Below are 14,169 nucleotides of genomic sequence, written 5' to 3'. Positions count from 1 at the left end.
ATTTAAAAATGTGACGCTAACGGTGAATTGCATGCTAACGATAATGCTAATGGACAGTCACTGAGCTGGGCGTCTTCTGAATTGCGACGCATTATTCCTTGAACATATGATGACATAAAAGGAAGAAAGGATAAAAAGCTCTTGTCCTAGACTTGTAGGAGAACGGCTGCGAGTACCTTTTATGTAACACCTGGAACGGTTGCAGTTGCTTTTGAAGGAACTGACGTAGATGTAATGGCTCGTCGATGTCTGGACGAGAATTCAATTATGATTGACGTCTAGAGATAGGAAAGTGTAATATTACTGGAGAATATAATTACAACTTCAAGGTACGTTAGCGATCATTATTCCAGTACTTTTTTCCGCTGAAATCACCGTGTATCATTATTAGCTGTTTATGGACCGGAGGGACACGTGTAGGATGCATGACTAGTACGAATATGCATCACGGTCATTGTCCCATATGCGAAAATTATTATTACACTGAGTTTCAGTTTTAGTACAATACGGCAGATACCATCCACCTTCCAGTTGAAGCGCTACGCTAGCACACATGTTGACTCCGTGCTGCCCGTGAAGGTGAGAACAACCCTGTGTATTCTGTGACTATTTCTTCAATTATCTGTGCTCAGGTCGCCTACTTAACGTAACTGTGCCCAGAGATACAATCGTTCACATAATATACCACAGCTTAACAGATCTGGTTTTTACCGAACTACACCTCATCTTGATAGTAGCTTATTTCTTAACACAACACACAACGTGTACATAATCTGGGATTGAGTTCATGTTGGATTTATGTGTCTATACAATACTTTTAAGTATTCAGCAATTAATAAAAGTGTGAGATGACACAGAAATTTTCGACTATATGGACAGTGACCTTTTGCGTCGCTTCTGGCCAGGAAAATTTTTGATGGTAACGAAAATATATCCGTATGCGGGTGATACTACACTCACTTAAAATGGCTTCACAGCCGGAATATGCAGCAGTGCAGAATCTAAAACAAAGTAATGTACTAACGCAAATGTCGACAGCCAGTGTAATAGTGTGCTGTCACTCAGAAAACCTAAGTTTTGAAAAGCCTTTGACACACGTTTAATATATTCGCGCCCGGTGTCGACAAGGAATGTTTATATTCACACAAAGTTCCAGTGAACACTGCTCTTATAACGAAAGCAACTAACCGTACCCATTGACAACTGACAATAGTTAGGGTTTTCATTCGTTGATAGCTTTCGACGAAACACGCTCCACACATTCTTTTTACAACTTCTAAATAGCTAGTATTTATTTTTTATGAGTAAGAGATAAAGATTTTGCAGCTTATACATCACTGATTCTATGATACAAGCTCTGTCGCTGAAAGTTTTACGCCGATTCGTTCCCATACACGTCCTAAAATTCTAAACAGAATTTCTGGGACAAGAGGGAGTTTTATGCAACACCACTATTGTACACCCTCCCTTCTGTCAGCGCCTCGAAGGTAACTAGCACAATTCACTCTGCCGATCCCATCATAGAATGTCTGACGGCTGTCATCCATCTTTTAATGGAGCTGTAACCAACTTCACCCAACGTATTAATATACAGCCTTAGAAAAACAAAATGGAACACAAGTAAACAAATGTCTGTTTTAATTTCGAATGCCCACATATTACAAGGGCAACGGCCTTGCCGCAGTGGATACACCGGTTCCCGTCAGATCATCGAAGTTAAGCGCTGTCGGGCGTGGCCTGCACTTGGATGGGTGACCATCCGGGCCGCCATGCGCTGTTGCCATTTTTCGGGGTGCACTCAGCCTTGTGATGCCAATTGAGGAGCTACTCGACCGAATAGCAGCGGCTCCGTTCAAAGAAAACCTTCATAACGACCAGTAGAGCGGTGTGCTGACCACATGCCACTCCTATCCGCATCTTCATCTAAGAATGACACGGCGGTCGGATGGTCCCGATGGGCCACTTGTGGCCTAAAGACGGAGTGCTTAAATATTACAAGAAAGCTGTACTACATATGAAAAGGTGTAAATTCAGTAATAAGAGCATTAACAGTTCTAGTTTCACAACACGTAATCCCAGATGTGAACGTAGGTTTGGTCTTACCAGAAACAATTATTAAACATAATCTAAGCACTCTATCGACACGAAAATGACGCAAAATTATCCAGAATAAATACCATATAAATATATTATTACTTTAAATCAGGTTTTCCGTAGATTACTGAAGATCGAACGTCATAATGACGATATGATTTGACTCGCTTCTTAAGAACATAATGGCTGTTGCTGAGAAACACGGAGTAACGTACTAAAATCTAAAACTCTATAGGGAAAACACTCGGCAACATTCTTTAGTCGTCACCAAAATTTCCACTTCTTGGAAACATGTTGACTCTTTAAGACTTCAGTCTCTTTCCCTTCTTAGTATTACCAAGTTGACCGACTGCCAGTTCTAACCATACACTATCAACTGCATACGAAATGCTGCGTCATCTCTCTGGAATGTCTCACAGGAAGTTACTTGTGACGAAGTTCCGCCTTATCCATTTTATCACCACAGGCTTAGAAGGGCAGCTGCTACTCTACCTGAACTTCACAAAAGGCACTGCGCGGGCTGCTGATCCACAAAACGCAAAAGACAAAAAATAAGAACACATCTTTGCTTTGTGTTTTGATTTCATGCAAAACGTCCAACTGCCAAAAATACTAGTGCAGGAGTTTTTCCATCTGAGGCAACTAAGTGTCTTCAATATCTATAACGTAATACGCAACCACAGTTATTTCCACGTATACCGGGAGGGAACAGCCAAAAACACTCCCAAATGGTGTATGCTCCTTCCTGATGTATTTATTGATCAGATTCTCCAAAACGCCACTGAACCTGATCTGTATTCAGATAACTGTTTCGGCCAAAACCAAGATAATGATTTGGTTCGTCTAGTACTTCCATTGTCGGATATGAATCGGTTCCAAACCGTTCACTTGTTTCTTGTCCGGGATCATGTTTTTCTCTCCTATGATCGTGATTTCTTCACGGTAAAGAGAAAAATGAGGAATGCAATTTTTTCACTCCGCGAGGTAACTGAATTGATGTTGAGCAGTAGGCAATTAATGAAATTCCAAGTTACCGATGTTCACGATTCTTCGATCATAAAAGATTACGGACAGGGAAACTGGTGGTCACCTTGCTGTAAAACATAGTATTTCTGTGGAAACGCTGACGATGCCGAAATCCGCTAAGGTGAAATTTTCGGTCTCGTGATTTTTCCATTTCGTGTACAGATCTGACGCAAAAGGTGTTGTTAAATCTCGCGAATCCATAAATTCAGAGGAAAAACACACCTCCATCCTCATTGAGAGGATTCCCAGCGACCACGTCTTTCGTCTATCTACCGGTACAGCGTATCCCACTGCAAAAATCTCGATAAAACCTAGAAAACTTGCATATTTGAAAAGAACTCCCGGAGTACATTCCAGTAGATCCCAGAGAACTGTTTGAGGAAATCACCTCCCGATGGCCCATTCGTGACGGCCAACCAAACGAGTACAGTGATCAAACAACGCTGCGGTTTCTTGAACGCTTTTGATTTATCTTGAAGTGTCTCTCATACTTTCAATTGCCTTTTCGCATAGTAAACGTTCCATTTCACTTGAACAATGTTCGTTTGTCATAAAAACATTTGCTTTTCATAATTCATTGGAGGAACCGAAGAAACTTTCCTTGACTTCTTCGTGGTATGTTAAAAGGGCAGTTGTCCTCGATCTTTAAAAACGTCTCTAAAATACAAACCTTGATTTAAAACTCTCGTCAAATATCTCTTCTTCGCTGGTTCCACACGCACGCACCACCCAGTCGAACAATTTTCCAATTTTCGGAATGAGATAGTTTTGCTCGTTTACTGGTAGTTAGCCTCAGTTTAGTACTGCCTCTTTAACATTCAACGATTCAATCAGAATACCTTTACAACCGTCAAATGGACACTACTGCCAGTAGCATATGCTGCTACAACGGCAGGTTATCAAGATTTAAGTGAGTTTGAACGTGGTGTTGTAGTAGACGCACGACCGATGGGACACAGCATCTCTGAGGTAGCGATGAAGTGGGGATTTTCCCGTACGAGCATTTCACGAGTATTCTATGAATATCAGGAATCCGGTAAAATATCAAATCTCCGACATTGCCTTGGCCAGAAAAAGATCCAGTAAGAACGGGACCAACAACGACTGAAGAGAATCGTGCAACGTGACAGAAGTGCAACCCTTCCGTCTATTGCTGCAGATTTCAAAGTTGGGCCATCAACAAGTGTCAGCGTGCGAGCCATTCAACGGAACATTATCGATATGGGGTTTCGGTACCGAAGGTCCACTTGATGACTGCACTCACCTGGGCCCATCAACACCTACACTGAACTGTTGATGAGTGGAAACATGTTGCTTGGTCGGACGCTTCTCGTTTCAAATTGTATCGAGCAGATGGACGTGTACAGGTTCTGAGACAACCTCATGAATGCATGGACCCTGCATCTCAGCAGGGGACTGTTCAGGCTGGTGGAGGCTCTGTAATGGTGTGGGGCGTGTGCAGTTGGAGTGATATGAGACCTCTGATACGACTCTGCCAGGTGACACGTACGTAAGCATTCTGACGAACTTTGTCAATTCCAGAAGGACAATGCGACACACCACACATCCAGAATTGCTACAGTGTGGCTCCAGGAACACTGCTCTGAGTTTAAACACTTCCGCTGGCCACCAAACTCCCCATACATGAACACTATTGAGCACATCTGGGATTCTTTGCAACGTGCTGCTCAGAAAAGATGTCCACACCGTCGTACTCCTGCGAATTTATGAGCGGCCCTGCAAGGTTCATGATGTCAAAATTCCGTCCAGTACTATTTGAGACATTAGTCGAGTCCATGCCATGTCGTGTTGCGGCACGTCTGCGAGCTCGTGGCGGCCCTTCACGACATTAGCAGCTGTGCCAGTTTGTGAATTAGCATTAACAATAGTAATAATCCTAAATAAAAAATAAAGAAAAAGAACCCCGAATACACAGTAGGAGGGGCGCAGCGCCACAATGTGGGCAGCACTGATATGTTTCAGCACGGGGGAGGTCACTACATTTAAGTAGCACTGATCTTCCGCCTGTTCCATTTTAGCTATGGAAGAACGAGTGTGTACATGCTTCCGTAGGCGCTCTAGTCTCTGTTACTGTATTCCATTTACCGATACCCGAGGTATACAGTTGCTGCAGCAGAACTATCGCACACTCGCATCGAATAAAAGTTCACTGAGTTTTCTCACTAACGTAACGTCATTCTCCCTTTAACGATCCCTAATAACTTTTCCCGACTACTTCTATTGCACTTTCGCATGGAACAGACCACACCTGCTTCGACCCTGCAACTCGTCCGTGAAATCATGCGATGCCTGCATTCATGTCCACGCCATGAGGGCTCTAAGAGCTGGAGCAGTACTATAAAATTGAAGGGGCCGACAGTATACTTCGAGGTAATGCGTGCAATTCGTTTGGTTGAATTCGAGACAAGAAGATAAATAAAAAAGGCTAAACCGTTTATACAGTAGAAAGCGTTTTCTAGCCATACGTATGAAATTACTAGTTTCCAGCATATAATTCATTAGGAAAAATAACAGATAACGTGATTACACTAATCTCTGCTTATGAAAGACAGTGTCCCAATTGATTCACTCAATGTCACTCCCAGCGAAAATCTCTAAGGACAGAAAATTGAAATCTGTAGAGGTTGTGGTCTTATACTGTTTGATCTTATACTGTAGCCGTCGTTTAAGGAGCACTTTTGTTTTGTTTTGAAATTCCACCCCAAAGGTGGTGAGATAGGGAATGAACGATTTTTTGAAAGAATGTCGCTATTAAGACAATTTTGGAGCTAAACCTACGAAAAATGGTATTCGATTTAACGGTCAAAAATAAAGAAATACGGGTTTCAGGATTTTTGGAAGTTTAATCCTTATGGGAATGAAATAGTGTGTGAATGCTTATTTCGAAAATAAATCGTAATTAGGGAACTACAGAAGTATTTTGGAGTTCCAGCTATGACAACTAATATCGGAAAAATAATTATTTCAGTGTATTTGTAAACTCATCTCCCTAAGGGAGTTAAATAGGGACTGGAAGATTTTATGAATATATCGCTTCTCCGTTAGATATAAAGAAAGTTAGGGGATGTAAGTTTCTGTGGAAATATCACCACAAGAACGCAAAAGGCACGATTAACAAAATGGTACACATGGCTCTGAGCATTTTGGGACTTAACTGCTGAGGTCATCAGTCCCCTAGAACTTAGAACTGCTTAAGCCTAACTAACCTAAGGACATCACACACATCCATGCCCGAGGCAGGATTCGAACCTGCGACCGTAGCGGTCGCGCGTTTCAGGACCGTAGCGCCTAGAACCGCTGGGCCACTCCGGCCGGCCACGATTAACGAAAACCTTAGACTCCAGCTACGAGAATCGCTTTTCGTCAGAAGTACATTCTGAATAGACCATGCTTTAGAATCCTTAATAAGTGTAAAAATTTAGAAGGTGTTGCATTTTGTGAACTAAGTCAAGGAAAGCTATTTAACACTCAGCACGGCAAACTGACTTAGTCAAAATTGCATTGAAAAAGAAACGGCTCATTAATAAATCAGTTTTTCAGTAGGCCTAATATATGTTTGTAAAATTATTGTTGATGTAATTACTACACAAATGCGAGCGAAGCACGGGCGATGATGTAGTTCTTACTAATCTGAGCATTAGCGACTTCTTCCACTGACGTATTCAGTTAGTCGCTCTAGAGTATCGTTTTCCATTTCCTTAGAAATGCGCTCAACTTCCCAGAACGCTTCCAGAAAATCTGTCTTCCATTCTACTTCCCTAATAATGATTTTACGTATTCATCGCATTTTATCACTGACAACCCTGAATAATTAATCGATGCGACCTGTCCCAAATGTCCGTTACTAATCTTTATATCGGACGTTATATCTGGGATACTTTGTGTTGATGCATAGTGCCAGAGATCCTCCAAGTGCGCATTTATTCAGTGAATCATTTCTGAGTGTTGCAATTTTGAGAGCCGTTAAAGTGTATTCTTTCATGGCATGCGATAATGGCAGTAACAAAATGTGACCCGTTTTATTTTCATGAGCAACAGAACAGCCGCCCCGTCAATGCCCGTTACTGAATTGATGCAACGAAACGATGGCAGTAGTTTACTATCTGAATAATCATGCCGAAATTTTACTCTGGATTAACTGCGCAAATAAAATGGTTCCATTTGTGGCTGAGGTAGTAAAACATTTACGCAGTGCATGTTTTATTTCTGACTTCATAAATGGGAACCAGTGTGTTGGGCAGTTACAGCGATATTTGTTGCCTCTCACTACAATGCACAGGACACGATAGCATCAGCTATAGTTATCGTTCGTTTGCTCTTAAATCGTTTAAAAGCCTGTACAAATTTTGACGTTCTAGAGAGATTCAGCAATCGCATAGGAGCAGCTACTACAGTACCGTTCTACTAGCTGAAAACAAGCATTATCGCGGATTATTTCATCACCATCTCACAAAGACTAGAACATGGCAAAGTGCTGTTCTAAACGCAGTATGACCTCGAGATCATTGTACAGATTTAAAGCACAATATTCTTATTATCCCTGTATATTTGGTCGAAATTATTCCCACGGCAATACTAACTGTACTTTGATGGTGTTATAGTATACGAGTTGCAGCAGAAACACTGTTTCAGTTCTACAGTCAAGGAAATAAGTTTAAACTTGGCAGCACTGCTGTGTAAGCTCACACCGCAGCTCGTGTGAATAAGTTAAATTACTATTATTGTCTTGGAGGTATGTACCGTTTATGCAACCAGTTGAAGGCAGTTTGTTTGTTGCCATACGCGTTTCGCTACATTTACATTGGAAGCATCATCAGTGACCTGTAATACATATTTCCTTTTTTACATACACTAAACCTGTTATGTGATAGATACAATATGCTGCTATAGTACATTTTGTCGTTGATTTTAATCTAAAAAACAAGAGAAAGACACGACAAAATGTATTACAGCAGCATATTATATCTACCACATAATACGTTTACTGTATGTGAAAAAGGAAACATGTTTTACAGGCCACAGATGATGCTTCCGAAATAAATGAAGCCAACGCGTATGTCAGCAAACAAACTGCCTTCGATTGGTTGCATAGACGGTACATGCTTCTACGAATTTAAAGCAACTAAGGGAAAGACGGAAAACAGAAAAGATGACGATACTATTATTTTCTTTAATCTAGTTATATTTATACGTACAGAACGTAACAAAATGCGTGGGCCAGCTGTCATCCCATGTTCTTGACTCATACGTAAACACTATTCTGTGGCGCTGAGTGTTACAGTGTTTAAGAAGAAGCACTATAAAGGACTACCCAACCACAGAACTATCTAAATAAATCTGTTGGTTGTATTCAAATGATACTGATTACTGTGTGAGAATCAACAACGATTCTCCCAAAACTTATCTTGTGGAAGATAATTTGCTGTGCACCACAGCCGAAGGATACGTAAAATCTCCGAGGCAGTTCGGCACCTCCGAGATGTACACAAATGTGTCTTAGCTTAGCGTAGGAACAAACAGGCGTTGGTTTTAAGATGTTCTAAGAAGCAGAAACCACAGCCTTGCTGTTGACGAGGATTCATTGTGGGTAACAAAACTATTGTGTCTCAACTCTGCCTGATAGGTCTGCGAGGGCGTGCTGAAAAGTAATGACACAGAATTTCTTATGCGAAAACTCTTAAAAAATTTTAAATGATGCAAATCCTTCAAGTCTGCGTATTTAATTGTCAGTATAGCCATCTAGGCGACAACCGCATTTCTCCGAACGAGATACCACTTCGTTGGTACCATCACTGTAGAATGGTTGTTGACGGGGCCACAACCTCACCTCTGCTTCCAGTGGTTCATCACTGTAAACGTATATCTCTCGAAAGTATTCCTTAAGTTTTGGAAACTGTTGAAAACGGGATGGGACCAAGTTGGGACTGTATGGAGGATATCCGATGACACTGGACCCAAGGCGTCGGACTGTGTAACTGTTGCACGATTCATGTGTGATCTGGCATCTGGACGAACCCATCGAGTTCGTCTTTCAGTACCTTACAGACATTATGGTGGTGCCTTTAGGCGTGAATTACAAATGCGCGACAATTTGAACATCTCAGAATACTATGAACATGAATTTGCATGTTGATGGCATGGCCTTGAACAATTTTGGCATCGGTGATCCCTCGTGGTGGAACTCCATTGATGCTCTGTTCTTTATGGTCTCGGAATGGGGAATCCAGCTTTCATCTCCTGTCACCAGGTTGTTAAGGGACCAATCACCCTCATGGTCTAAACGCAAAAGAAATTATTGACAGATGTCCAGTCTCCTCCGTATGGGAATTCGAGGCACTCACCGTGCATACGGTTTTTTGTACTGATGTTCTGCCATGGTGGTCTGTGCCGCTCTCGTTATGTGCCGCTCTGGCCTGAGAACTTTGACTGTGTTACCCGAAGATTTTCTCTGATGAATTCATCAACTCCGTTCCTGTGAGTCACGTCGGTTACCGCATGCAGCCGTCCACTCCGTGCTCTGACACTTACGTTGACGTTAGTACCACCGTTTCCTTCATTACAAGCACGAACAGCCCAGCGTCTCTTATTACTGATTTCGATCCAGCCATCACACTGCACAGATTTACTTCTTCTATGGATTTCACTTGGACGCGCTATTCCTACAGTTATAAAATCGATTACAGGACACTGAGTCTTACGCACTGACATTGTTACCGCCATGTCACACAGTACAATTCGGAGCCCTCTAGCGGCAGACGGTTGCATCTTGCGGAACCGAAGCGGGAAAGTCGACCGAGTTTTGTCCATGGCTTGTCATCCCTCAACTGACACTGACAACAGAAAAAAACATTTCGAAGGTAGTACTTTCCGGCACACCGTCGTCCATTTGTATGAATACGCCTCGTGGAGCATACATTCCACCAATATTATAAATTTTTCCCTGTTCCATTTGCTTAAGGAGCGTGGGTAAAAAAGTAATGGTTTCTATATCTCTGCACGTGCCCAAATATTTCTTATTTTTTCTCTTGTGGTCCCTCGCGAGGTAAACAGGTTGTTCCCAAAGGGTCTTTACAATGATCACGTGTTACAGAAATAACGATAAGTATAAACGTGTGATTTCCGGAAGGTTCAAAAATGGTTCTAAAGGCTCTGAGCACTATGGGACTTAACATTAGAAGTCATCAGTCCCCTAGAACTTAGAACTACTTAAACCTAACTAACCTAAGGACATCACACACATCCAAGAGCGTAGAACCGCTCGGCCACATCGGCCGGCCACGATTTGCGGAAGGATTCGTTACGTATTGGCCCTGGGAATGTCTAATTGTCGTGGACGTCGCCGAATACATTTCACCAGAAGTGCAGCCACATTATCACTCATGATGGTGAAGTTTTTCGTAGAACGACTTCCACGAGGACGCCCCTGAATTTAACATCGACATCCAAACATTTGTTCTCAACTTTATCAATCATTCCCATTACATTCAGCTTCTTCGGTACATTAGGTTGATCAAACTTTCAACGTAGTCTGCGAACTGTCTCTGCACAACATTCACCACTTTTTCAATAAGGTTTCGTTGTGACAATATGTTGTTCCACCGTAAAGTTCTCCGTTACTATCCATAAAGAAGACAGATGAACATCATGTAACGTTCAGTGCTGCCAGCTTACTAGAAATTGTGGAAAATTCATAACACGTGTTTTTTATGGGACACCATCTACTTGTAAGAGAAGCGTTATTCGTTGCGTAAGGAGGATAAACGTCCAAATGCACTTGTCCGATTTCGAAACAGGCTAAACCCATCAGCACACTGGATACAGAACCAGCACGTGGTGTAATGCTATGGGTTGCTATTGGGTAAAACCACGATTACCTATAGTTCGCGTAGCTGGTAATTTGCGTAGCCATTAAATTATGAGTTGTTGAGGTCGGCGTCTGTGGCTTACCTTAGAAGCGTCGGTGACGTTACATTGCGACAAGACAACGCACTATTATGTAGGGTGAATCACCTGAAACTTGCACTGCAAATATAGCGGAAATGTGCTACTGATGTGCGGTTTTCAGAGAGTGAATTGGTAGTCAAGGGCTCCTATTGTTAGCCAGTCAACATCGTCAGATTGTAATACTTAGAACGCGTATTTTTCTGTGTGAAAACACTTTTTTAAATGGAAGAATGCCTACTGACATTAAAAAACTGATAGTAAGTTAAATTAGAATGTCAGTGGAGTTTCTTTCAGAATTCTATAGCTTTTCGTTTACGAGATTCGTATTTTGAAAAGTTCCCACACAGATACTTGTTCAGTACCTGTGGTATTGTTCATACACTAGTTTGGAGGATTCTGACCAGTAATGAGACAACTGACCATCAGAGGTTGTGTTCCGAATGACCGCCGGCAGCGGCAATACCAACTTCCAGACTGGTCTGGAGCGACTGCTGCACGCTTGTTACCATTTCATCGGAGATGTCCGAGCAGTGTCCAGTAATACGTTATTGCATATCATCGGGTGTAGTTGGTATTTCCTTGTAGACAACATCTTCAAGATTTCCACACCGAGAAAAGTCTACAAGCGTCAAATCTGGGGAAAGTACCGGCCAAGGTATAGGTCCTCTGCGTGTTTCTCCTAGTCTGCAGAGGAACTGATTCTAGCATCGGTGGAAGATGGTCTGTTAGGAGACTGTGATACTTGTGCGCGCTCAGTGTGCTTGAAAAACAGGCCTAAGAGCTGATTGTTCACTACCCCATACCACAGGTTTACACGTCGTGGACGCTGACGTTCCACCAGATGAAGCTAAACGGGGATTGTCAACATACCGATTGTTCGTGCTAAGGTTCATGCGGAGGCATTCAGACAGTCGTTTATCCCTGGTTCTATTTCCGAGTTGAACAGGGTAGGAAATGACCAGTAGTAGTACGGGGTAACCTGCGCCAAGCGCCGTAAGATGGACTGCGCATTATCGACGTAGATGTAGAGGTAGATGCAGATGCAGAACTACGCAAGTTGAGTGACACGAACGAGCGTCGGTGTGGAAATTTTCCAAATTACGATATTTCCTAAGCAGCTCGTACTAGAATCCTTCATCACACAACATTCTAATTTACCCTACGTTTTGTTTGTTAATGACAATACGCATTGTTCCGTTTAAAAAGAATCTGTTTGCGCAAAAAACCCACTTTCTAAGTATTATTACAATCTGTTTATTGCCTAACAATACAAGTCCCTGACTACTAATCCATTCTGTGAAAACCGCAAATCAATAGTACTTTCAATTTCCGCTATATTTATGGTGAAGGTTTTAGGTTGTTCATCCTGTATATTGCCCTTGCTGTCCTAACATGACTACAGAACTTATTCGACGGTCATGCTAGCCGGTGCTGTATCTGGATTTCTCACCCACTGACAATAGCTGGTCTTGGGCTGCCCGAAGCCACTCATTTTCACGGCTCCTAAATCACGACATATTGAAGTGGCCTTAAGTGATGTACCCGTGTCTTTAATCGAAGCTCACTTGCACTCGATGCCCTGCGGTTGAGAGCCAGTGTTGCGACCACAGGTGGCAGCACCGTGTACTAAATTCCGTAAGTTGTGTGGACAAAAATCCCGTAAAAATTCAATCACGAAATCTTTCTATAATACTCTGTACCCACAGTAATTCAAATTTAGTTGATTGGTATCCTCCCTCTAGCAGTATATTTGAAGGGCAGCCAATAAGTGAAGATAAAGGTAGACGTTTGGCAATACAGAGTAGAAGAAATTGAAAGAGTGCATAAGGTACAATTAATTTGGAAGTGGAGATAAGTCTTGAGTGTAAAACTTGTAGATGGAGATCAAGGTTTGATTTAAGTACGTAGGTTCAATTGTCCACTAGCGACGACGATTAAGCAGATGCGAAAAGACTTGCAGACGAGTGATCAGCATGGGTAAGTGTTTCAAATGAGTCGTCAGACTATTGAGTTCCACAGTCCAACAGATTCGACTCTTACACGTGCTGGACACGCTTTATAATGAAAGCAATGATGGAACAAACTTAAAACTGTACCAAATGGACTGACAGGATCCAAAAGCCGTGTTATAATAAACTCTAGAATTTGCGTGTGGAAGCAAAATATTAATTAAACCACAGTGTTTTTAACAGCAGTCGCTGGAACATACATTGGCATTTTGAAACGTTTCGTTTAACTTAACGTTAAAAGTGCAATCCACAGCAGTATGTGAATCATACGTAGGCGTCTGTGTAGATGATTTTCCCTAGGTACATCGTAACGCTTGCCAGTGATTCATATTTATGTAACGATTGCAGAAGCACATGCCCTCCTCACGACCGAGGTGCTGCGTGAACATGACTTATAGTCCACTGCGTCGTTACGTGACGTCCACAAGGTTCAACAGGTCTTGTTAAGAATGGCAGTATAAATTGCCGTAGTACAGGCAAAGAGGCAGGTTCCTGCTTTCGCTTGACGAGACATGAAACCTCAGGGCCCAGTCTCTAAATTTTTTCGGCTAAGAAAACAAACTTTAAGTCTTTTTTTTTTTTTTTTTGTTTCTTCACATATGGAGCGTAAGTCGAATCTTCTGCCATATTCCTGAAATATGGAGCTCTGCATACAGAATGCGTTGAATTTCAATGGGAAGATAAAAACTGGAAACGTAGCAGAATACAACTATTCAAGCATTTTAATCAAAACGCATCCACTGGATCCTCACTACCACGCTTAAGACTTTCACAACAAAGTTGAGAACAACTCTGTAGCCACTGTTGGCCACTGTTAGTCAGATAGGCCACTCTTTGGTTACAGGTCTCGGTCAGTAATTGCATACTCATAACACTCTCTGGTGTAGAGTATTAAGACATAGTCACTATGTCGACCTTTATCAATACTGGCATCGTTAAATATTGTCACCACGTACCAATTATGCTACAAGGAAAGCGAAATAAAATGTTAAAAGCAGAAGTAAATATGCAAGCGGATAGCCACTAACGAAGGGGTTTGCAGACCACAGATATTTTATGGTCCAAAATAACTGTT

General features: G+C 42.0%; 1 protein-coding gene and 1 pseudogene across 1 annotated transcript in view; one reads left to right on the top strand and one right to left on the bottom strand.

The window, feature by feature from the left end:
• Positions 1–14,169, bottom strand: part of LOC124622845 (O-acyltransferase like protein-like) — a 304,695-nt gene that overhangs the window by 221,842 nt on the left and 68,684 nt on the right. The gene's annotated exons all lie outside the window — the stretch shown is intronic.
• LOC124623551 lies at positions 1,666–1,783 on the top strand (annotated as a pseudogene).

The sequence above is a fragment of the Schistocerca americana genome, chromosome 7 (genome assembly GCF_021461395.2).
Source record: "Schistocerca americana isolate TAMUIC-IGC-003095 chromosome 7, iqSchAmer2.1, whole genome shotgun sequence".
Lineage (NCBI taxonomy): Eukaryota > Metazoa > Arthropoda > Insecta > Orthoptera > Acrididae > Schistocerca > Schistocerca americana.
This window is presented reverse-complemented; position numbering and strand designations above follow the sequence as displayed.